This window comes from Myotis lucifugus, unplaced genomic scaffold (genome assembly GCF_000147115.1).
Source record: "Myotis lucifugus unplaced genomic scaffold, Myoluc2.0 scaffold_327, whole genome shotgun sequence".
Lineage (NCBI taxonomy): Eukaryota > Metazoa > Chordata > Mammalia > Chiroptera > Vespertilionidae > Myotis > Myotis lucifugus.
Genome location: NW_005871375.1, coordinates 1,164,187 through 1,187,040, shown reverse-complemented (window position 1 = coordinate 1,187,040; position 22,854 = coordinate 1,164,187). Strand labels below are relative to the sequence as shown.

General features: G+C 45.2%; 1 protein-coding gene across 1 annotated transcript in view; it reads left to right on the top strand.

The window, feature by feature from the left end:
- WWP1 (WW domain containing E3 ubiquitin protein ligase 1) overlaps window positions 1-22,854 on the top strand; it is a 78,498-nt gene that overhangs the window by 7,772 nt on the left and 47,872 nt on the right. Inside the window, exon 4 of the mRNA XM_023764294.1 lies at window positions 14,239-14,334. The gene's annotated coding sequence lies outside the window, so the exon portion shown is untranslated. The remainder of the gene's footprint in view (window positions 1-14,238; window positions 14,335-22,854) is intronic.

Sequence of the window (22,854 nt, the reverse complement as noted above, 5' to 3'; positions counted from 1 at the left end):
ACCCAGGCCTTCGCTCTGGCTGGAGCTGCCTTCAAGCCTTCACTGCTCCGGCCGGAGCCGCCTGTAGTCTTCGCTCTGCCACTTCGTGCCTACGTATGCAAATTAACTGCCATCTTTGTTGGTGGTTAATTTGCATATCTCACTGATTAGCCAATGAGAGGCGTAGCAAAGGTACGGTCAATTACCATGTTTGTCTATTACTAGATAGGATAAGGTGAAATTAAAAGTCCACTTTTCTGGGATTCGCTCATTTCTCAAGGACTGTTGTTTTGGCATGAGCAGAGCTGCATATGAAATCTCACCTCCTAAGAAGGAAGTTGCTGAAGTGAATCTGAGAAAGAAACCCCACGTGGCAGAAGAGGGGTGGGGTGGGGGGCTGTGCAGTCTGGGAAGGAGGCACTGTGGACCCCATCATCATAGTCCTCTGGGTGTGTGCAAGCATGGGGATGGCTGATTTCCCTGCAAGGTCTGCGGCTGGTCCTTGACAGCAGGGCTCAAGAATTTCACGTTTAACAAGTAGCTCAGGTGCACATTCGTTTGAGAAGTGCTGTTAGAAACTGCGTGTTAGCGGGGATTCTGCTGTTCCCTGAGACACTTTCTAAGCTATAGCCCATGAAGCACACGTGTGACATGTAAGTGGAAAGAGATCTTAACATCTAAACCTTCCAGATGTTTAGAGGGGCTTAAGGTAAGTGCCAGGACCTATCCGAAGAGACTCCAGACCGATGCAGGGCGGTTTCAGTAAGGAGCTGGCAGGGCGACCCTGCTCCCGACAGTGCCCCTGCAGGAGAAGACACTCCTTGGAATGCTGACATTCACTTTAAAAAATGCCTATGGAAACAGCTAAGTTAGATATTGGGATTAGATATCAAATCATCTGCTTTTATCTTTGCTAAGATAAGCTCCTCAAAAGTGGAGACTCTCAGTGAAGTGTGTCTGATTAGAATGTGGTCTTCAGGTGGTAGAGGTGGGATGCCATGCTCCATCTGCTGGGGGAAACACCACTGCATAGCGGAGGGCCTTGGCCTGGGAAGAAAGTCATGAGAAAGTCTCAATTCTATATCCATTAATGAAGGAACCCCACAACTTGAAACTGTTTTCTCTAAGTCTTGCTTAGGACAAGTCTGTGTTGGTGTCACTTAAACCCTTTTCAGTCCCGTGATCACAGCTGTCGTTGCAATGGCAGATCTTTCAGCTGGGGCTGTTAGTGGAAAAACTTAACCTACGTTTATAGCAACCATATTTTTATGGTGTTAGAACATTTTGTGGTAAAAAACAACAACCAAAAACATGCCAACCCCTGACTCTGTCTCAACGTGAGTGGAAAGGATTAGTTGGCATTTTTTTGAGGAGCCTATTGTTTTGTGAGTGTACACTGACTTTGTGGCCAGTACTTTGAGGGGAAAACAATATAATAAACTCCTCTCTCTTTGCCCTATGAGTGGTGAAACGTTTGATATTTAAATGTGAATACCCAGAATGGAAAGTATACGTGGTGCTCAGGAATTTCATTTTCATTTTCCTAGGGTAAAAGTTTTGGTAATTATAACTTTTTAAAAACTTTCTTTGTGATCAATTTTCCTTTAAAGTGTTGGCTATCAAAAGAGCTTAGGTTTTACATCATCCCGTGCACCGAAAGGTTGCCGGTTCCATTCTTGATCAGGGCACATACCTAGGTTTCTCTCTTTCCGCCTCTCTCTCTAAAAAAAATCAACAAAAACATATTAATTAATTAATTAATTAATAAAAGCGCTTTAAAGTAGACAAACCCAGTTGTGAATTCTGGCCCTCAGCTTAGCGAGCTCAGTCAAGTGCACTTTAGGAAAAGCCCTCGTTTTAGCATTTGTAGACAGTATTCACATGTAAAGTGGTAGTAAAATTCATCTGCTGTGTGCCTTAAACCTGGTACTCAGTATTCAGTAAATATTCACTCAGATGGGTTCATAATAGCTTGTTGTTGATGGCAGGCATGTTTCAGGATCATTATTTCCTAATGTCAGAAAGGTAACACACTCCATGTGCTATGTTACTCAGCACCACAGGGAAGTCACGGCAGCATCCTGCGCTTTCCTTGGCAAATGTTCAAGTGTTGTAAATAAGGACACAGAATAACCACCTGTCTGCTCAGAGTTTGCCGCCAAATAAGTTATGAAGGAACTTGAGTTTTTATAGCTTTGGGGATTTTGTTGGATTTATGGATAAAGGATTGTGTTCTCGTATTTCTACTTTATTTTTTTTTTAATATATATTTTTATTGATTTCAGAGAGGAAGGGAGAGGGAGAGAGAGAGAAAAACATCAGTGATGAGAGAAAATCTTTGATCGGCTGCCTCCTGCACGCCCCGCACTGGGGATTGAGCCTGCAAGACTGGCATGTACCCTGACCAGGAATCGAACGGTGACCTCCTGGTTCATAGGTCGACGCTCAACCATTGAACAATGCTGGCTGGGCTCTACTGTATTTTAAACTTGAGAAGAAATGTCGTATTCTAGGAGTAAAATTTTAGCCATTTAATTGATTTTCTCATTTTGGAAAGTTTGTGTTTTGAATTATAAATTTGCCTCTAAGATGAAAGTTTATACTTAGCAGCATGCTTTAAAGTTCTTAGGAAGAGTATTTGTAAATAATAAATTAACACTATGTCTGCTACTTGAAAAGCTTTAAAATATCTTGAAATTATGTATTTATAACAAAAACTTCAGCAGTAGTGTATTCCTCTCAGGTGCTAGTGTAGCTTGGACCTGACTCTGCTGCAGATGTGGGGTCTGCAGCGTGGCGGGGACAGCCGCCTCTGCTGGGTGGCGTGTGTGAGCGTGGCAAGGGCTGTGGTGGAGCTAGGGCCAGAGCGGGTGCCTGAGCCAGGGAATTCGCTGGTCCCGATGCTGGAAGCAGTGCTGGTTTCCCTGCGTGTCAGCATCCTCGTGCTGCACACACAGTGTGGTGTGCACTCAGCTGCTAGAGGTGGAGCCTGGACCCAGGGCCGAGGCCTCTGACAGCTGTCTCCACAGCACCTCACGCAGCACGCTCTGCTCTTCCAGGGCGAGGAATTGAAGGGTTAGCAGGTCTCTATGGCTACTTAATGCTGGCAGATTAGAATTCTTAATGTATTTGCAAATGCTAGGAAGTGTTGGGGTGACCAGTGCCGTGCAGAGGACAGCGACGGGCCCGCAGGCCTGAGGTGAGCGCTCCTGTCCCTGCGCAGGTGGCCCCCTCGCAGCTTCAGCCCGGCTGTTGTGGCTGCTGGCTGCCATCCGGAGGCGGTCAGCACAGGTGTCTGAAGAATATCAAAACACTAAAAACTTTGAGTTTGAAGGGAAAAAGTCTGGTAAGCAAGTATTACGTTCTTAAAATACCAAACTTTGAAACAAATGGCCAATTACTTATGGAAATGTTTGTGTCGTTTTGAAATATGAGATTGCAATGATATAATTATGTGAAGTTTGATCTTTGCAAAGTAAGAATGTTATGTTGCCCCCCATGTTTTTCCCAGAACACATGGACATGATCTTAAACAGTCCCTGCAGCTGACCTCCGCTCCCTGCTCAATGCTCCACACTTGGACACATTATCTTTTTAAGACTACTTGTTCTTTATCTCTCAACCATAAGAAAAAGCGTTTCCAATAACTAGGTCGAAAAGCCCCACAAAACCACCCTACTGTGAATCCTTAAGTGGAAAAAATAAGAGAATAGTAACATGTGACTGATGTGGCCAACAGTTCAGTTTAAGGCATGGGTTTAGCTCAGCATTTCTTGTTTTATAGTCTGTTTTGCAGTGCAAATGCAGTGAAAAGAGTGTTGGCTTTGAGCCCAAGAATTCTGGGTTCAGAATCCTGAGTCACTAGTTTTGTGGCCCTGGGCTCATCCAGTTCCTGAAACCCAGTTTTCCTCTGTCAGTAAGAACACTAAAGACTCTGAGGGTAACGGTTGACATTAGAGGCTGTTTCTTTTGTACAATAGGCACCCAGTAAGTGCTCACTGTTGTTCTTACTGTTTTTGGAGTCAGAGACCTGACTCAGATTCCAGGTTTAAGACTGCCTGTGTTTCTGCGTCACTTAGACACCCTGTGAGTGCAGGTGGTCTCAGATAGGTGGGCTCCGGCGTCTGGGAGGAATCACACAGCTCTCCTACATATTAACTCCAGTGGATTCCGTATGTTTGAAACCCAAGTTTTAAGATGCTCAGTGTTACTTGAAACTTCTTGTCATGCAGCACAAGAGTGGGAAACCTGTTGTCTACTGATCATCACTAAGGCTTGGCGAAAATTACAGTATTTGCTTGGAAAGTTTTGGTATTTTGCCATTGTAAACATAATGCTGCGTATTATAAGAAATTGAGGAAATAATAGCAAATTAGAATGAAATGATCTGATTCTCATTGCTGATACCATTTTGGCATTCTCCTTTGTTGATGTAAAAAACTTTTAGTATCCTTTTGAAACAAATAGAAATCATCTCCCTAAATTAACAATAATTCTGAATAATAAAGTCCAATGCATGACAAGTAAAAACATATTTCATTTTTTTATTAATGACCTGAGGAGGAAGGTGATGGAGCAGGGAGTGAAGGAGAAATTAGTATGATAAAAGACAATAATAGTGTCAAGTCCTGCGTTTTTGTTTTGTATTTAGGGACCATTACTCTTTACCTTTAAAATTAGAGTAGTTGCTGCTAAATTTGATAAACGTATTTCCCTCCTCATTAATGCTTTCTAGTAAAGTACAGACATTTTTGACAACCCTTACTTAGAGTGAAGGAAAACTTGTTTTTTGGAAAGTTGGTACGATGTATTTAATTATATTTTTTTAGAGCTGCATTTTTTGAGCAACATCACCATCTTGTGGCTTTCTAGAATATTGTTGCCAAACCTGTGTTTTACAACTGTAAGCCTAAATTGCTCTGATGTTGGCCAAGGGATCAATCAAGTTCATAATGGGCAGTTCTTACTGTAAATGGAGGGTAGGGAGTAGAAAATAAAATTACTGTACACTAGGGTTGCAACTTTGTAAGAAAAAATGTGTATTGAGGAAAATCATAGTATAAAATGAAAACAGTTGTGAGTTAGGTTGTGTGATTATGGATGATTGCCATTATTTCATGTTTTCATGAAACATGCAGTGATTTTAGTCAGCTAATCCTAAACTAGAAAGTACCATGTACTTTGTGCTCCATTTATTCATTTAAAAAATATATTTCTTTATTGATTTCAGAGAGGAAGGGAGAGGGAGAGAGAGATAGAAACATCAATGATGAGAATCATTGATCAGCTACCTCCTGCACGCCCCCTACTGGGGATCGAGTTTGCAACCTGGGTATGTGCCCTTGACCAGAATTGAACCTGGGACCCTTCAGTCCTCCGGCCGATGCTCTATCCACTGAGCCAAACCGGCTAGGGCTCCATTCATTCTTTAATAAGGTTACCCAGGCCCGAGAATTCAGATGCCTTATCTCACCAGCCAGTTAACAAGGCTGCTTTTGCTTGGCAGTGTTATCTAAGCTGGTGGCTCTTGGAGGAGTATTTTCTATGTGGGTTTCTGTACCTTTTTCCCATCTTAAATGATAATTTTAAAGAAAAAAGTCAATTTGAGAAGTATGGTAGTTCATTGAACAAACCACCTGAAACTAAATGAGGCTCTTTGGCTTAAAGCCTGCTTGTTGTTTTGAGATTCGATTGGCACTAGGGGTCCTTCAGTAGCAGACATGTATCGGTTGGCACTAGGGGTCCTTCATTAGCAGACCCTCGTGGGCACCAGGTATGTGGATGCAGTGGTGAGGATCTGTGCTATACTTTCGGAATTTACAAGTAGTATGCAGTGATGAACACAAAAGTGGGATCGGGGATTCTGGATAAGTATAGGTATAATTTATTGAGTGTTTACTATGTGTCAGGCACCATGCCAAGTGCTTTTTCTTTGTCATAAATTTCTTTTGGAATTTTGCTCTGATTTTTGCGGGAGCAGTGCATATGCACATAAATAGTATTTGTGGCAGCCCTGAAACATCTCTGTGGAACAGTACGTTTCCTTGTACCATACAAGTGGTTCAGCTGGTATGGGTCTGGTAGGCTTTGCTAGCTCACCAGCGTTTACAATGTTTCTATGGGATCATTTGTACTGTGTTCTAAGCAGCCATAGTTCCCCAAGACTTTTAGAAAAGTCCAGTTGATGTAAAATTTGGGGATTAGTATATGACTTCTGAATTATTTTGAATAATTAGCGCTAGAGAATGTCCCATGTCTAATGAACTTTTCTCTTGTTTATATACTTTTGGCCATTTGAGTATTTAATAAGTCAAACAAGCATTTTATATAACATTTATCTTTTACTTTTTTACTGGACATTTTTGTTTGTTTATTTGTTTTAAGTTTTTAAATCTTATTTGTTTAGTGTATTACAGATGTCCCCCGTTTTTCCCACCACTGCACCCTCCACCCAATTCCTGCCCCACCCCAGGCCTTCACCACCCTACTCTCTGTGTCCATAGGTGAGATCTTTGGTTAATCTCTTCCCACCCCCCCCACCCCCTTCCCTCTGAGATTTGTCAGTCTTTTCCATGCTTCCATGCCTTTATTCACCAGTTTATTTTGTTCATTAGATTTCTTGTTCATTTATTTTGATATTTAGATTCAATTGTTGATAGATATGTATTTGTTGCCATTTTATTGTTCATATGTTTTATCTCTTCTTTTTCCTCTTTTTCTTCCTCTTCCTTGTCTTCCTCTTTTTAAAGAATATCCTTCAACATTTCATGTAGTACTGGTTTGGTGGTAATGAATTCCTTTAGCTTTTTCTTGTCTGTGAAGCTCTTTATCTGACACTCAATTCTAAATGATAGCTTTGCTGGGTAGAGTAATCTTGGTTGTAGGTCTTTGCTATTCATCACTTTGATTATTTCTTGCCATTCCCTTCTGGCCTGCAAAGTTTCTGTTGACAAATCAGCTGACAGTCATATGGCACTTCCTTGTAAGTAACTAACTGCTTTCCTCTTGCTGCTTTTAAGATTCTTTCTTTGTCTTTAGCCCTTGGCCTTTTAATTATGATATATTGTGGTGTGGGTCTCTTTAGGTTCCTCTTGTTTGGGACTCTCTGTATCTCCTGGACTTGTAAGTCTATTTCTTTCACCAGGTAGAAGAAGTTTTCTGTCATTATTTCTTCATATAGATTTTCAATATCTTGCTCTCTCTCTTCTCCTTCTGGTACCTCCATAATGTGAATGTTGGTATACTTGACGTTGTCCCAGAGGCTCCTTACACTATCTTCGTATTTTTGTATTCTTTTTTCTTTTTGCTCTTCTGAATGGGTGTTTTTTGCTTCCTCATATTACAAACCGTTGATTTGGTTCTCGGAATCATCTACTCTACTGTTGGATCCCTGTAAACTATTCTTTATTTAGTGTATGCTTAATTTCTGACTGGCCTTTTTCATGTCTTTGGTATTCTCACTAAGATCCTTGAAAGTCTCATGAAGATCCTTGAGTAACCTTATAACTATGGTTTTGAACTCTGTATCCAGAGTTTGCTTGCTTCCATTTCTTTCATTTGTGACATGTTTCTTTATCTCCACAGGTTGGCTGCTTTTCTGTGTTTGTTTCTATGTATTAGGCAGAACTGCTATATCTCCTGGAATTGGTAGAGTGGCCTTGTGGAGTAGGTGTCCTGTAGGTGTCTGGTACCTCCATTATGGGAATGTTGATACACTTGAAGTTGTTCCAGAGGCTCCTTACACTATCTTCATATTTTTGTAAGTCACCTGAGCTGGGCACTCTAGGTGCGCCCCTGTGTGGGCTATATGCACAGTCTTGTAGTTGAGCCTTGATTGCTGTTGGCATCACTGGGAGGAGTTGATTGACCTCCAAGCCAATTGGCTGTGAGGACCAGCTGTGACTACAGCTGCTATGCAGGAAACACCCCTGTAGAGCAGGACTTGCTTTAGTGGGGCTTTGGTGCTCACTGAGTGTGTCACTTATGGATGTGTAGAGTTGTAATCTGCTATGGTCTGAAGCTATCCACTGGGTCCACTGGCTCTAGGGCAGTGATGAGGATCCTATGACACGTGTGTCAGAGGTAACACGTGAACTCATTTTTTTTGGTTGATTTTTCTTTGTTAAATGGCATTTAAATATATAAAATAAATATCAAAAATATAAGTCTTTGTTTTACTATGGTTGCAAATATCAAAAAATTTCTATATGTGACACGGCACCAGAGTTAAGTTAGGGCTTTTTCAAAATGCTGACACGCCGAGCTCAAAAGGTTCGCCATCACTGTCTAGGGCCTCCAGGGAAGTGCAAAGTCAGCCACTGCCTGGGGCCACCCAGCAGGAGCTACAGAGGGATCTGTAGACGGCTGCTATTTGCTATTCGTTTTGGGCTTGGAAGTGCCCAGGAGAGGCCCAGCTATGAAGCAAGGCAGGCTGCTGCTAGTGCTGGGTTGTGGGACTTTTATTGATAGGTTTGGGACATGCTGTCACCAGCTGCAGCTTGTTTGAGAGATTTTAGCAAAGTCTGAAGCCTGAGCCAGGACAGGCCATTCATATGGAAAAGCATCTGGAAACAGCTTGGGTGGGGCTGCAAATTGGATGGGGTGGGGTCTCAGGGAGTCCCCAGGGTGGAGCAAACAGTATATTCCAGGCTGATGAAGACTCAGATATGGCTATCAGTCAGCCCTGCAACAGGGGAGGTCAAAGCACAGGATCAATGATCCCTGGGAGCACCCCAGTTTGGGAGAAAGCCACCCCCGTGTTCCTGCCCTGATGCCAGACAATCCAGTTCCTCCCTGAATGTGTCTGGGCCGCCCCCCCCCCCCCCCCAAAGCTGGAGCTTGAAAGAAGCAGGACTGTGTAATTTTGTGCGGGCCCTTTAAGAGGAACACTTGAGATTCCAGCAGCCTCCACAATCCACACTGGTTTTACAGCCTGTAGTTGCGGGAACTTCTCTTCCCAGCTCTGGAACCCTGGGGAGTGTCTGGTGAGGGGCTATACCCCTTGCTCCTCACGGGCAGCCTCTGCAGAGACTATCTCCCATACATGGGTGCCAGACCAGCCCATTCCATGCTTCTGCCCCTCCTACGAGTCTCAGTGTGCTTTCTTCTTTACTTCTCTAGTTGTAGGACATCCATTCAGCCATCTTTCAGGTGGTTCTGCATGATGGCTGTTCTGTATTTTATTTGTAATTTTGCTGTGGTTTTGGAGGTGGCGAGTACCAGTGTTTACCTATGCTACCATCTTGGTTCTCTTCCTAGAATCCATCAATCCATCTACTGGACATATTTTTATTGAGCATTTATTTTGGGTTGTGGATATGAGATCGCATTGGTGAGGTGACTATGGACTTGGAGCTCAGAATCAGCAGGGCAAAGATGGGAAAGGGTATAGGTGGTTTATAGTCTCACTTGTGCAGGATTTTGTTTATAATATTTTAATTTTATTAAAGTTTTAGTTCTATGCTTTATACATACATTTTTTTTAAATCACCCTAATTTTACTGGGTTAATTTTTTTTATTAATTGTGAATCTTCTTTTAATACCTTTATTGAATAGTTAGTAAAAACTGAAAACTAAGCTAGGGGCTGGAATTATAAAGATGACTTCTACACCCAAAGGTGGATTCAGCAGGCACCAGAGACCAAACACAGAGAATCCTGCTCCCTGGCATCAGCCTCTGCACAGCAGCTCCTCTGCTATAGTCACAGCCATCCCTCACAGCCAGTCAGCCTGAGGGGCCGTCCCTTTCATTGAGGTGCCAGCAGTAATCATGGCTCAGCTACAACAGGAGGGCACACACAACCCACACAGGGCACACACCTGGAGCACTAACTCAGTTGACAGGCAGACTACCACTGACCCCCCCAGGACACTTACTACATAAGGGCACACTGCCAGGACTGGGAGATGTAGCACATCTTCCTAATACATAGAAACAAACCCAAAGAGTCCCCCAAAATGAGGAGACAAACATGTCCCAAATGAAAGAACAAAACAAAATTCCAGAAAAAAAACTAAACAAAATGGAGACAAGCAATCTACCAGATGCAGAGTTCAAAACACTGGCTATAAGGATGCTCAATGATCTCAGTGAGAACTTCAACAAAGAGATAGGAAATATACAAATGGAGGTAGAAAACATAAAAATGAACCAGTCAGAAATGAAGACAATAATTATTGAAGTGAAGAATACATTAAGAGGAAATCAACAGTATATTACATGAAGGAGAGGATCATATCTGCAATTTGGAAGACGAGGTAGAGAAAACACCCAGTCAGAACAGCAAAAAGAAAAAAGAATTTAAAAAAAAAGAAGATAGTTTAAGGGGCCTCTAAGACAACATGAAGCCTACCAACATTTACATCATGGGGGTGTCAGAAGGAGAAGAGAGAGCACAAGGGATTGAGAACCAATTTGAAGAAATAATGACTGAAAACTTCCCTAAACTGACGAAGGGAAAAGATATACAAGAATAGGAAGTGCAGAGAGTCCCAAACAAGGTGAACCTAAAGAGCCCACACCAGGATACATAATGAAAATGGCAAAGGTTATAAACAAAGAACCTTAAAAACAAGAGAAAACCAGTTAGTTACCTGAGACTGTCCGTTGATTTCTCAACAGAAACTTTGCAGGCAGAAGAGAGTGGCAAGAAATATTCAAAGTGATGAAAAACAGAAACTTACTACCAAGATTACTCTATCCAGCATGGCTATCATTTAGAATCGAAGGTGAGATAAAGAGCTTCCCAGACAAGAAAAGGTTAAGGAGTTCACCACCACCAAACTAGTATTACAAGAAATGTTAAAAGGTGTTCTTTTAAGAAGAAAAAAAAGATCAAAAATATGAATAATAAAATGGCAACTACTTATAAACAATTATTTTAAATGTAAATGTATTAAATGTTGCAATCAAAAGACGTGGCTGAATGAATAAGAAAACAAAACCCTTACGTATGCTGCCTATAAGACCCACTTCATATCAAAAGACATATACAGACTGAAAGTAAAAAGATGGAAAAAGACATTTTATGCAAATGGAAATGAAAAAAAAAAGGAGGAGTAGCAATACTTATATCAGACAAAATAGACTTTAAAACAAAGGCTATGAGTCAAAGAAGGACCCAGCAAGTTCACTTTTGGGCATTTAAAGAAACCCAAAACAGCCCTAACCAGTTTGGCTCAGTGGATAGAGCATCGGACTGCGGACTCAAGGGTCCCAGGTTCGATTCCGGTCAAGGGTACCTTGGTTGCGGGCATATCCCCAGTAGGGGGTGTGCAGGAGGCAGCTGATCAATGTTTCTCTCTCATCGATGTTTCTAACTCTCTATTCCTCTCCCCTCCTCTCTGTAAAAAATCAATAATATATATAAAAAAAGAAGCCCAAAACACTAATTCATAAAGGCCTATGAACCCCTGTGTTCATTGTAACATTTACAATCCCAGAACACTAACTCATAAAGGCCTGTGTACCCCTATGTTCATTGCAACATTTACAGTAGCCAAGATATGGAAGCAATCCAGGCATTCGTCGATAAAGAAGATATGGAATATGACTCAGCCATAAAAAGGAGTGAAATCTTGCCATCTGCAATAACATGGATGGACCTAGAGAGTATTAAACTGGGTGAAGTGGGTCAGAGAAAGAAAAGCCATGTGATTCTACTTATATATGGAATCTAAAGAACAAAACAAACGAACAAACAAAGCAACAAACTTACAGATACAGAGAACGTTTGGATGATTGCCAGATGGGAGAGGCTTAGGGGAACTGGGTGAAAAAGGTGAAGGGATTAAGGCAGGGGTCCTCAAACTACGGCCCGCGGGCCACATGCGGCCCTCCAGGTGTTTTTGCCGCTGCTGCCTGTCCTGCTTAGCAGCCAACTCGTCCCAGGCCCACAGTGCGCATGTGTGGAATGTCTGAGGGACAGTGAACTGGCCCCCTGTTTAAAAAGTTTGAGGACCTCTGGATTAAGGAGTACAAATTGGTGCTTACAAAATAGTCATGGGTTTGTAAAATATAGCATAGGGAATTTAGTCAGCAATATTGTAATAACTATGTATGGTGTCAGATGAGTACTAAACTTAACGGTGATCACTTTATAAGTTATATAAATGTATAATCATGATGTCATACACCTGCAACTAATATAATATTGTATGTCAACTGTAATCTAAAAGTTAAAAAATTATTAAAAGATGAGTCGTAATAAAAAAATGTACAGTGTAATAGGGAGATAGAGAAATAAGCAGGGTTTCAGTGCTGTGAAACAGAGCCACTAAGGAGTGAAAAACTGGAAAGGGAGAGATGACACTTGAGCTGAATGTCAAAGGATGATGAGAAGTTGTGTTGAGGAGCAGTGAGGAAGTTAGTTTTAGGAAGTTAGTGGGCAGCAGTGACGAAGGTGGTACAAGCCATGGGTTATTTGAGGTGGCATTAGGTTGAATTCAGCAAGTCTTTTAATTACTGCAGTGAAGAGCACACGATAATAATGCAGATGTTTGTTGATCTCATAAGGGCAAGGAATTTGTATTCATTATATCACTGATAGAGTAGAGTAATCTTGAGAGCAAGGAATTCACATAGTTTGGAAATGGTTGAAAATTGGCAGTAAAAAAGGAATCTAGAAATGGACCGAGATTTAGAACTGTTAAAAGAACAGGAGTATTCGAATTTTAAGGGCAGCGGCAGTGGGGCGCACTATGGAGCATGGGGCAGAGGGGTTCTGGGAGTTGCTGCTGGTGCCCTGCTGAAGATGCCAAAGAAGCCGGAGCTGAGAGGAAAGCAGTTTCCAGACTTCGTGCCTGTGGACGTCAACACAGACGCCATTCCATTTAAAGATAAAACCAGAGAAGAGCAGAGGCTGAAACAGCTGGCAGCAGAGAAAAGAGAAAACAGAAAATGAAGGGAGGAGAAAATTCATAAAAAATAAAGCTTGGTCGAAGCAGAAGGCCAAAAGGGAAAAGAAAATTAATAAAAAAAGGAAAAGGGAGGTGGGTTCTGAATTTGAGGATGAGGACATGGAGGAACTTCTGAACAACACACGGCTACTGAAGAAGTGTAAAAAAGGCAAAATCACTGAAGAAGAATTTGAGGAGGGGGTGCTGATGAGTGCCCAAGGGTCTACCAGGCAGCGGGTTTGGGGACCTGGGATGTGGAGAGGGACAGCTGATTCTGGAGCTTCAGGTGAGCGGCGGGAGTGCGCCCACATGTGGCAGCTGCCTGCAGCGCCTTTCCCTGTGAACAGGACCTCAGCCCACATGCTGTCCTTTCAGGCTGGGGAGATAGGAGGGCTTGCACACGTATGAATGTTTTACTACAAGCATACCAGCCATGAAGTCCAACAGAAGATGTAAATTATTTGGTATAAATAATAGATGGGTCGCCTATAATTAAAGAGCTCATTTTTGGGGGCTTATTTTATACATACACTAGAGGCCCAGTGCATGGAAATTCATGCATTGGAGGGGGGTCCCTCAGCCCGGCCTGCCCCCTCTCACAGTCTGGGAGCCCTGAGGGGCGGGAGGCGACCTGGTGATCAGGGGAAGGCGACGTCCCATCACACCTCTGCTGCTGCCACTGTCGGCAGCGCAAGCCTCGGGCGGCCCTGGGGGGCTTAGGGGACTGGGGGACTCTGGAGGCAGGCGCCCCAGCAGGGCTGAGGGGACTGGGCGCCGCCATCTTTGAGGGCGGGGCAGTCAATTAGCATATTCCCTCCTTATTGGCTGTGGGTGCCACCATCTTGGAGGGCGGGGCAGTCAGTTAGCATATTCCCTCCTTATTGGCTGTGGGTGCCGCCATCTTTGGGACAGCGTGAGGGTCAATTAGCATATTCCCTCTTAATTTGATAGGATATTAAATATCTTTTTATTGATTTCAGAGAGGAAGGGAGAGAGAAGCATCAGTGATTAGAGAGAATCATTAATCGGCTGCTTCCTGCACGCCCCACACTGGGGATTGAGCCCACAACCTGGGCATGTGCCCTGACTAGTTCATAGGTCGATGCTCAACCACTGAGCCACACCAGCTGGGCTATACTTATTTTTAATAGACATACTGGTGTGGGCTTGATTTCAGGCTTTTTCAAGTTCCCTAGAGCTTTCAGGCTCCCGAGCTCCCTGCATGTCCTTGTCCCTGGACTGCGTTCTCTCTTCTCGTTCCTGAAGGTTGGATTACCCACTTCCCTGGGCGCCCCCATGTGCTCCTTCATGTTCTCTCTGTTTCAGTAACGGTCACCTGAAAGCTCTTTCTTTGTTTGCAGGTTCATCTCTGCACTAGACTATGAGCCCCTTGGCAGGAGGAGTCGGGTCGTACTCATCTCTAGGTCCCCAGCGTCCCCTGCAGTTCCTGGTGCAGAGTGAGTGACTGGCAGCTCTTTAAACTGAGACCATGTTTAACCGTCAGACTCCATACGTATTGATGACTGACTATGCCTGTGTGGGCCCAGCAATGACGTCATCATGGAAAATAGGGCTGTAGACTTGCACTGCTTCTGTGCTTGGGGTCGCCCTGGGTGAGACAGAGCCGCGCCCCTCTCACATGGCGCTGTCCTCGCGCTCAGATCCCAGAATGTCTACAGCAGCCGCTGTCGAAGGGCCACACCCCTTCGTGTTGTGAATGAGGTGTGGGAACTGTGTTGACATTAACCATTTTAGTTGCGGTGTCTATCCCCTTTCAAGGAAGACGGTGCCGTTTCTGAACCATGTCTGTCGTGTCTCGCAGTTCAAGACGACAGCTCCTGGTCATCGAGGCGTGCACTCGGAGTGGGGGGTCTTGGGGGCCAAGTGAAGGCAGCAGCAGCCTGGGCGGGAGCTGGGGTCCCGGCAGTAGAGGGAACGGTCCTTCACTCGCTGGCCCAGATTCCCAGTCTGCACAGTGTTTTCTTATTTTTTGTTAATCCTCACCCGAGGATATTTTTCCATTGGTTTTTAGAGAGAGTGGAAGGGAGGGGGAAAGACACAGAGAGAGAAGCAGTGATGTGAGAGACACAACGATTGGTTGCCGGGGATCAAGCCTGCAACCAAGGTTTGCTCTTGACTGGAATCAAACCCAGACCCTTCAGTCCGTAGGCCGATGCTCTATCCCAGGGGTGGGCAAACTTTTTGATTCGAGGGCCACAATGGGTTCTTAAACTGGACCAGAGGGCCGGAACAAAAGCATGGGTGGAGTGTTTGTGTGAACTAATATAAATTCAAAGTAAACATCATTACATAAAAGGGTACGGTCTTTTTTTTTTTTTTAGTTTTATTCATTTCAAACGGGCCGGATCCGGCCCGTGGGCTGTAGTTTGCCCACGGCTGCTCTATCCACTGAGCCAAACAGGCTAGGGCCTGCAGTGTTTTAGACATCACAGTTCTTCTCAAAGAACTGACCCTGTGCATGTTTGTCTCTATTCTCTACAATTACCCTTCTGTCTAATTCACTAATCATGTCCCTCGGTTTTCTTCTAATCTCCTTCCACGCAGATGAATGTCTTCACCTGGCCGTGGGTCCTCAGTCCTGCGCAGGAAGGCGTGTCTTTTCCTTGGCAGACTGAGTGCACGCCTCCACGAAAGCTGTGCCTTTCTCTCCTTGCTGACCTCCCATCCCCCGAGGGTACTGACTCGCCCTCGCCTGCACCACCCTCGCCTTCTGTCATTCTTCAGATTTTTAAAGTTCGTAATTTGAGCATTCCGGTTTACATGTAATATATGGAGGTTAGTCATACAAGCGAACGTTCGGGAACTAACCACTCCCCTTAAGAGCGAGGTGAGTCCCGCACAGTTAGAGTTGCCGTGAGTGCTGCTGTGACCCCGCGAGCCTCTCTCCCCCCAGCCCCGAAGTGACTGCTGTTCTGAACTGTTTTCTTAAATCTCCTCTTTTTATAATAGTGTCCCCACAAATATGTTTCTTTGTTTCGAGTTTTATAATTTTTGTTTATAGGCTTTTTAAAACTTGCACAAATAGTATTTTATTATGGAGGGCAGTATAATTTACAAATGTTTATACAATTTAAAAAAACACATTCAAACATCATAAAAGAATACATAGGAATCTCTTCCCCTCGTGTTGGTCTTCCCGGTCAGCTTGGCAGGCAGCACACTTACAGCCCTGACCTTGAAGGCTGCGTTTTTCAGGTGTCGTTGGCTCAGGTGCAGGTTTGGAGTCCTGATCCTCTGCCACGTTTCCTTTCAGACTCCTCCATCGTCATCCCCCCCTCTGGGACCTGCGGGAGTTCCCACTTTGGGGACACGCCCCCACTACTTGATTTTCACCTTCCCAGGTTGGTCCTTCCTGAGATGGCTGAGCCGGAGCCACTTCCCCACCACTCGGTGGATCTCTCCTCTGGCCTCAGCGGGATGCACACGTGACCCCCCTACCCCCGCCAGCCTTACTGTGAGCAGCCAGTCAGGTCTGGAAGGCTCAGGGGTGGAGAGGCCAGTCTTCTGCTTTCCTGAGGATTCACCTTCCGGGGACAGCTCACTCTGTCCTTCGAGCCCCCTGGTCTGACCTCTGACAGATGGGGCTGAGGTCCCGGTCTGAGATGACTCACTGGTGTCTGGGCCATTCCTGAGCCCGAGTGTCTTCACTCTGCAGGCTGTGTTGCCGAGGCTGGCGTGCTGGTTTTGGTCCATCCGGCCGAGGCTGTGATTCTTCCTGGGCCTCTGCCGCTGCTCTTACACTTCCCGTCCTCCCCGAACGGGTCTGCAGACTCTGTCCTCCACAGATGAGCGGCCAGATCGGAGGCACTGGAGGAACAGTCCTCTTCCAGGAGAGCTCTGAGGCTCTGCTTAAACTCAGGGTGTGGGGGGCCTCTGTCATCAGCCTGGGAGCATCTGAGAGTAGTCATCTTTGGAGCTACTCGACCAAATGTCCCACCTGTCGTGTGTTGGTCTCTCTACCATCGGCTTTCTCCGTCGTCATCACCCCTGTGGTCCACTACACAGCCTGTCTGCCACCATGTGTCCTAAGTCATTGCGTCTGCCACAGCCTCTGCAGCCTCACTGGTCAGAGTAGTCTTGGCACCCTGTTGTGTGACTCAGTGGTTGAGCAAGGACCCTGGAACCAGGAGGTTGCCAGTTCATTTCCTGGTCAGGGCACATGCCCGGGTTGCGGGCTCCATCCCTAGGGGCGTGCAAGAGGCAGCCGATCGATGATGTTCCTCTCTCATCATTGATATTTCTCTCTCTCTATTGCTCTCCCTTCCTCTCTTTCTAAAAACCAATAAAAAGATATTTTTAAAAAAATAGTCTTGGTCTCCATAACCATCTCCCTGCTTGTGTCAAAGGTGCCGTCCCCTCTCCCAGGTGCATACTCATTAGAGCTGTCTGCAGCAGGGCGCTGCCTCCGCCTGTGTTTGGTCGGAATCCTGGTTTCTTTCTTGCTATGTTTTTTTCAGAATCCTGGTTTCTTTCTTGGTGTCTTTACTCAGCCATATCCACACGGTTCTGTTACCTGGAGACTCCGCATGAGGCTCAGGGCGCTGCTCACGGTGCTGAGCGGGGGGGGGGGGGGGGGGGGGGTCCAGGTTCTCAAACTCCGCGTCATTGGAACCTTTCAGGTTCTCTGAAGCAGCAGTCACCAACTGGTGGTCCGCGGACCACTGGTGGTCCATGAGGTCCAAAAGGTTGGCGACCGCTACTCTTCACTGGTAATCACGCCACACTGATAGCTCGTCCTCCAAAGAGCCCCCCAGGCAGACTATGTCATGCTGCAGGCTGGGTTCCTAGAAGAGTCATGCAGGGTGGCAGTTTGGGAAGATGGCCCTGGTGGATACTGGTTCCCAAGCAGCCTGTGGAGCGGCGGGCAGGGTGCAGTGGGCAGGGAGCTGCCTTATGCTGGGTGTCATCGTTCTGTGCCAGGCAGTTGAAACACCTTCCTGTGACTGGTCGGGACATAGACACTTCCTTTCCTCACAAGTGCGACCATCAGCCAGTCTGTGGGGAAGAGGCGTCTGAAGTCTGTTGGAGCAGGGGAACGAGGTGGAGCGCAAAAGGAGGCCGTTTTTAAGCCTGCGAATGGGGAGTGTTGTCTGCTTCCTGAATTGAACCTTGTATCATTTCCCTTGTTCTCCTTAGTAACGCTATTTGCTGTTGTAACTAATCCCAGTTTTTTTTCTGTTTATATCTGCCTGGTTTGTCCCTTTCATATTTTTGCTTTCATTCTATCAGTATTTTTATTTTGTAGGCGTCTCCTATCTCCTGAATTAGTCCCTGTGCCTGGTTCTGGTGGTTCTGTATTTGGACCCTTACCTTGTGCTTTCTGATGGTCCTGGCTATGTATTTATTCCTGTTTTTCCCCAGCCTAATTGTACTCTCTCCTTTGCTACTTGTTTGAAGGTGTTCCCCTCTTATTGCCGTCTTTTGTGCTTGCACAGTGTCAAGTTAGACCCTGTCCACCCGCTGAGCAGTGCTGGGTCCACACCCAGCTTCCGCCCTCGCCCTGGCCTCCTCTGTGTGCTTCTGTTCCTGTTCCACGTTTTGATGGTGTAAACTCTTTGTTTAAACATTGTAATAAGATGTTACAGTTGCTTGATTCCCACAGTGTTTATTTAGGTTTTCTTTTGTGCTACGAGTTTCTTCACTGTCTGTCCCTCCTGTATCTCAGATCATCTGTGGAAGTTTTACTCTGGGATGGTCCGTCTTAGATCGTCTTGAGTAAAGGTCTTGGCTTTTGGCTCCCCTGGCAAAGTCCAAGGAGTTTGGTGATGCAGCTTTGCCTCGGTCCCCTGTAAGTGCATGTCCTGCTGCCCGTACTCCTCCTGCTGTCCCTGCGAGACTGCTGTCACATCACTCCTCCTCGCTGCTTTTGCACGGTCTCTGTTCTGCTGTCCTGCAGTTTCAGCACTGTGTCCCAGGTGTGGATTTGTTTCTCTAGCCTCTTCTTTTTTTAAAAAAATACGTTATTATTGATTTTTTTAAAGAGAGAGGAAGGGAAAGGGAAAGAGATGGAAACATTGATCGGCTGCCTCCTGAGTGCTCCCTACTGGGGGATCAAGCCAACAACCTGAGCATCCAGGAATCGAACCAGAAACCTCTTGGATCATGGGTTGACACTCAATCCACTGAAGTCACACTAGCTGGGCTCCAGCCTCTTTTATATGTTGTGCTTCTTAGAATTGTGCATAAATGTCCATCATTAGTTCTGGAAAACTAAGTCATTTTTCTCTCTTAGTATGACCTCCTTTTTCTTCATTTTCTGGGACTATGAGTAGACAATATATGTCAGATCTCATTTTTTTCTACCTATCTTTTACAGTCTTTGGTACTTTCCATTTGTTTATTTAGCACTCCTTCTAAATGATTTTTTTCAGATTTATATTCAAGTTAATTGATTATCTTATGTTTTTTTAATCTGAATAAACTATGGATTTTAGTTATTAATGATATGTTGATATTGACTCATTAATGAAAACAAATGTTGCATACTACTGAAAGATGTGATAATATGGGAAAGTAGGAATTGGCCCCATGAGGAGCCTACTATCTTCACAATTTTTCTGTAAATCTGGAACTATTCTAAAATCTAATAGCTCTGGCTGGTGGGCTCAATGGTTAGAACGTTAGCCCTCACACCAAAGTTCAATTCCTGGCCAAGGTTCACGTACCTGGTTACAGGTTTGATCCTCGACCCCAGTTGGGGCACCTGCGGAAGGCAACCAATCGATGTGTCTCTCTCACACCCATGTTTCTCTCCCCCTCCCTACCACTCTCTCTAAAAATCAATGGAAAAAAATATTCTCTGGTGAGGATTAACAAAAATAATAAAAATAAATAAATAACAAGTAAATTCTATCTGGATCTTTTTCAAATAATGCAATGCCATTATTCATAATCTCTCTATGCTTAACCATGTTTTAGTTGCTCTTTTATTGCTAAAACTAATTTTAAAAATTTATGTTTGGTAATCATAATACTTAAAGTCCTTGCAGGGTTGGAAACTTATTTTTTTTGTTTCTGTTGACTCACTCATGGTGGCTTCTTTCCTTCGAGCTTGATTTTCTAAATTATCTATATATATAAAAAGGCAGTGACCATGACGACCGTGACGACTGTTTGACCGGTCACCATGTGGTGCTAGCATAGTTCATAGACACAGGTAAAGTCTATGAGTGAACTAAGAATGAACAAGACAAATGCTTGCCTTCATGGAGCTTGCACTGTAAGAAGGTTAGGTCAGGGATGAGAATTCAAAATTGCCACCAGCACAGACCTGAGGTGCCACTTCTCAGAGTGACCAGAGATACACCCAGTAGTGGACTGGGGGCATGACGGAAGGGCTGGTGCCGACATGAAGGCGGGCCATTCTGGATTTCCCAGAGGAGCCAATGGCAGCCTAGGAGGTGGAGCCTTTGCTGCTGACTGGCATAAAAACCGACCAATCAGAACCAAATCTGGGTGAACTGCGAGGAGCCAATGGCTGCCTAGGAGGTAGAGCTTTTGACGCTGACTGGCATAGAAACCAACCAGTCAGAACCAAATCTGGATGAACTGCAAAGGCAGAACCTAAGGTGGGGGGTGGGCTGAGGAGGGGTTTTAAGGGCAACAGCTGTTTGGTGTAAGGTGTAAGAAAGTGGTTCAATTTTTTAATACATTGTTTGCAGGTAGTTTTTATCACGCGCTAACAGGTGGCTCTACTTCTTACAGTCAACGTAAAACGTATAAATACGTTTCCCGCATACAATTAATAACCAGTTTGGCAGTATAGTGCATAGGGCTGGCTATCAGTCCAGATATAAGGATTATGTATTTTTGTCTGCCAAGAGCAGGGGTGGGCAAACTTTTTGACTCGAGGGCCACAATGGGTTCTTAAACTGGACCGGAGGGCCGGAACAAAAGCATGGGTGGAGTGTTTGTGTGAACTAATATAAATTCAAAGTAAACATCATTACATAAAAGGGTACGGTCTTTTTTTTTTTTTTAGTTTTATTCATTTCAAACGGGCCGGATCCGGCCCGCGGGCTGTAGTTTGCCCACGGCTGGCCAAGAGCATCTCCTCCTGCTGAAAAAGCCCCCCGCCCCATTTAAGCAATCCTATCTTATATAATCTATCTATACTAATAAAAGGGTAACATGCTAATTAGACTGGGTCGACTGGCCATCTTCCGGACGTCCGACTTCCTTCTGGACAAAGCCATGGTGGTGGGGGCCAAGGCAGAGGCAGTTAGGGGCAATCAGACCAGCAGGGGAAGGCAGTTGGGGGCATCCAGGCCAGCAGGGGAGGGCAGTTGGGGGTGACCAGGCTGGCAGGGGAGGACAGTTGGGGGCGACCAGGCCAGCAGGGGAGGGAAGTTGGGGGCATTAGACAGGCAGGCAGGTGAGTGGTTAGGAGCCAGTGGTCCTGGATTATGAGAGGGGTCCTGGATTGGAGAGTGTGCAGGCCAGGCTGAGGGACACCCCCCCTGCACACAAATTTTGTGCACCAGGCCTGTAGTCTATATATATAAAAGCCTAAGCAACCGAACAACTGTTTGGTTGCTATGACGTGCAGTGACCACCGGGGGGCAGATGCTCAACCCAGGAGCTGCCCCCTGGTGGTCAGTGTGCTCCCACAGTGGGAGCGCTGCTCAGCTGACTGACGGGTGCCAGACGCCCGGCTCATGGCTAGTGAGCGCAGCTGCGGAGGCACGAGCCTCTCCCACCTCCGTGGCAGCAGGCTACTGAGCTGCAACAGCAGCAGGCACAGTGGGGCCATGATGTGTGGGAGCGGCGCAACACTCCGCCCAGGCTCAGGCTCCTTCCGGCTGCCTGCCGCTTCGCGCACTACTACATCCCTCAGGAGATGTCGGACAGCCGGATTCAACCCAATCCCCACAGGCCTGTGGGATTGGGCCAAAATTGGCAGTCCAACATCCCCTGGGGGGTCCCGTATTGCGAGAGGGCACAGGCCAGGCTGAGGGACCCCACCGGTGCACAAACCCTTGCACCGGGCCTCTAGTAGGCTCATAATTGGTTTTCTTCATTGTGGGCAATACCAGTGGCTTACTGGGGTGCCTTCCTGCAAGCATGTGCCTGAGCCGCTGCTGTATGTAGAGTTCCAGTGGACCTGGCTGGCTTCCTGGGGCTCAGCCCTCACCCCATGGCATGCCCAGGGCTCTGTCTCCCATCCCAGTGCTCCTGTCGGCGTACACATGCAGGCTAACGCTCTGATTTAAACATTTTTTGCTCAATGCTCACCATTTCCTCTGTTACTTCAATTCACTTTTAAGAAGTTTTGGGTTTTGTTTTTTTTATTGGCTACTATAATATGGGTGAGAGCAGGCTTGATAATTTAGAACATAATAGTGTTAGAAAAGTGCATTGGTTTTAATTTATCCAGGATTGATTGCATTAAAGCAGAAAGACCTTTCAAAATATCTATCTACCAGACTGCTTGAAATGGAAACCTTCGCTGTCCATTCTTTCCTCATGTTCATGGCCTCCCCTTGGGGTTCTCCCGTGAACGTGCAGCTGGTGCACCTGCAGGAGGTGTCATCCTGGAGCCCATTGGCTCAGCTGCAGGAGGAGTGGGCCTGATGCGGCTCCAGAACTGCAACTCTTAATTAAATCAGTTTCTCAAATAGTGAGCAGCTGTTTCTCTTATCCTTTTACACACACAAGCATGCATGTGCACATACGCAGATCACATAACATGTGCTACTTTGAATGAGTGAAGAGAGTATAATGATTTTAGAGTGTTGTCTCCTTGAATTTGGAGAAGGCTCTAAATGGAGCATGGAAAAAGCTACAAACGGAAAAACAAGATAGACATTAATATTTCTCAATCTTGCCTAGTACCTTCCACTTTATCTTCAGTGGTTAAGAGTTGATAAAAGGTTAGCCTTAAAATATTTGTCATGCACTATGCATATCCTACATAATAAAGAGCTAATATGCTAATGGTCATGACACCCTCACAC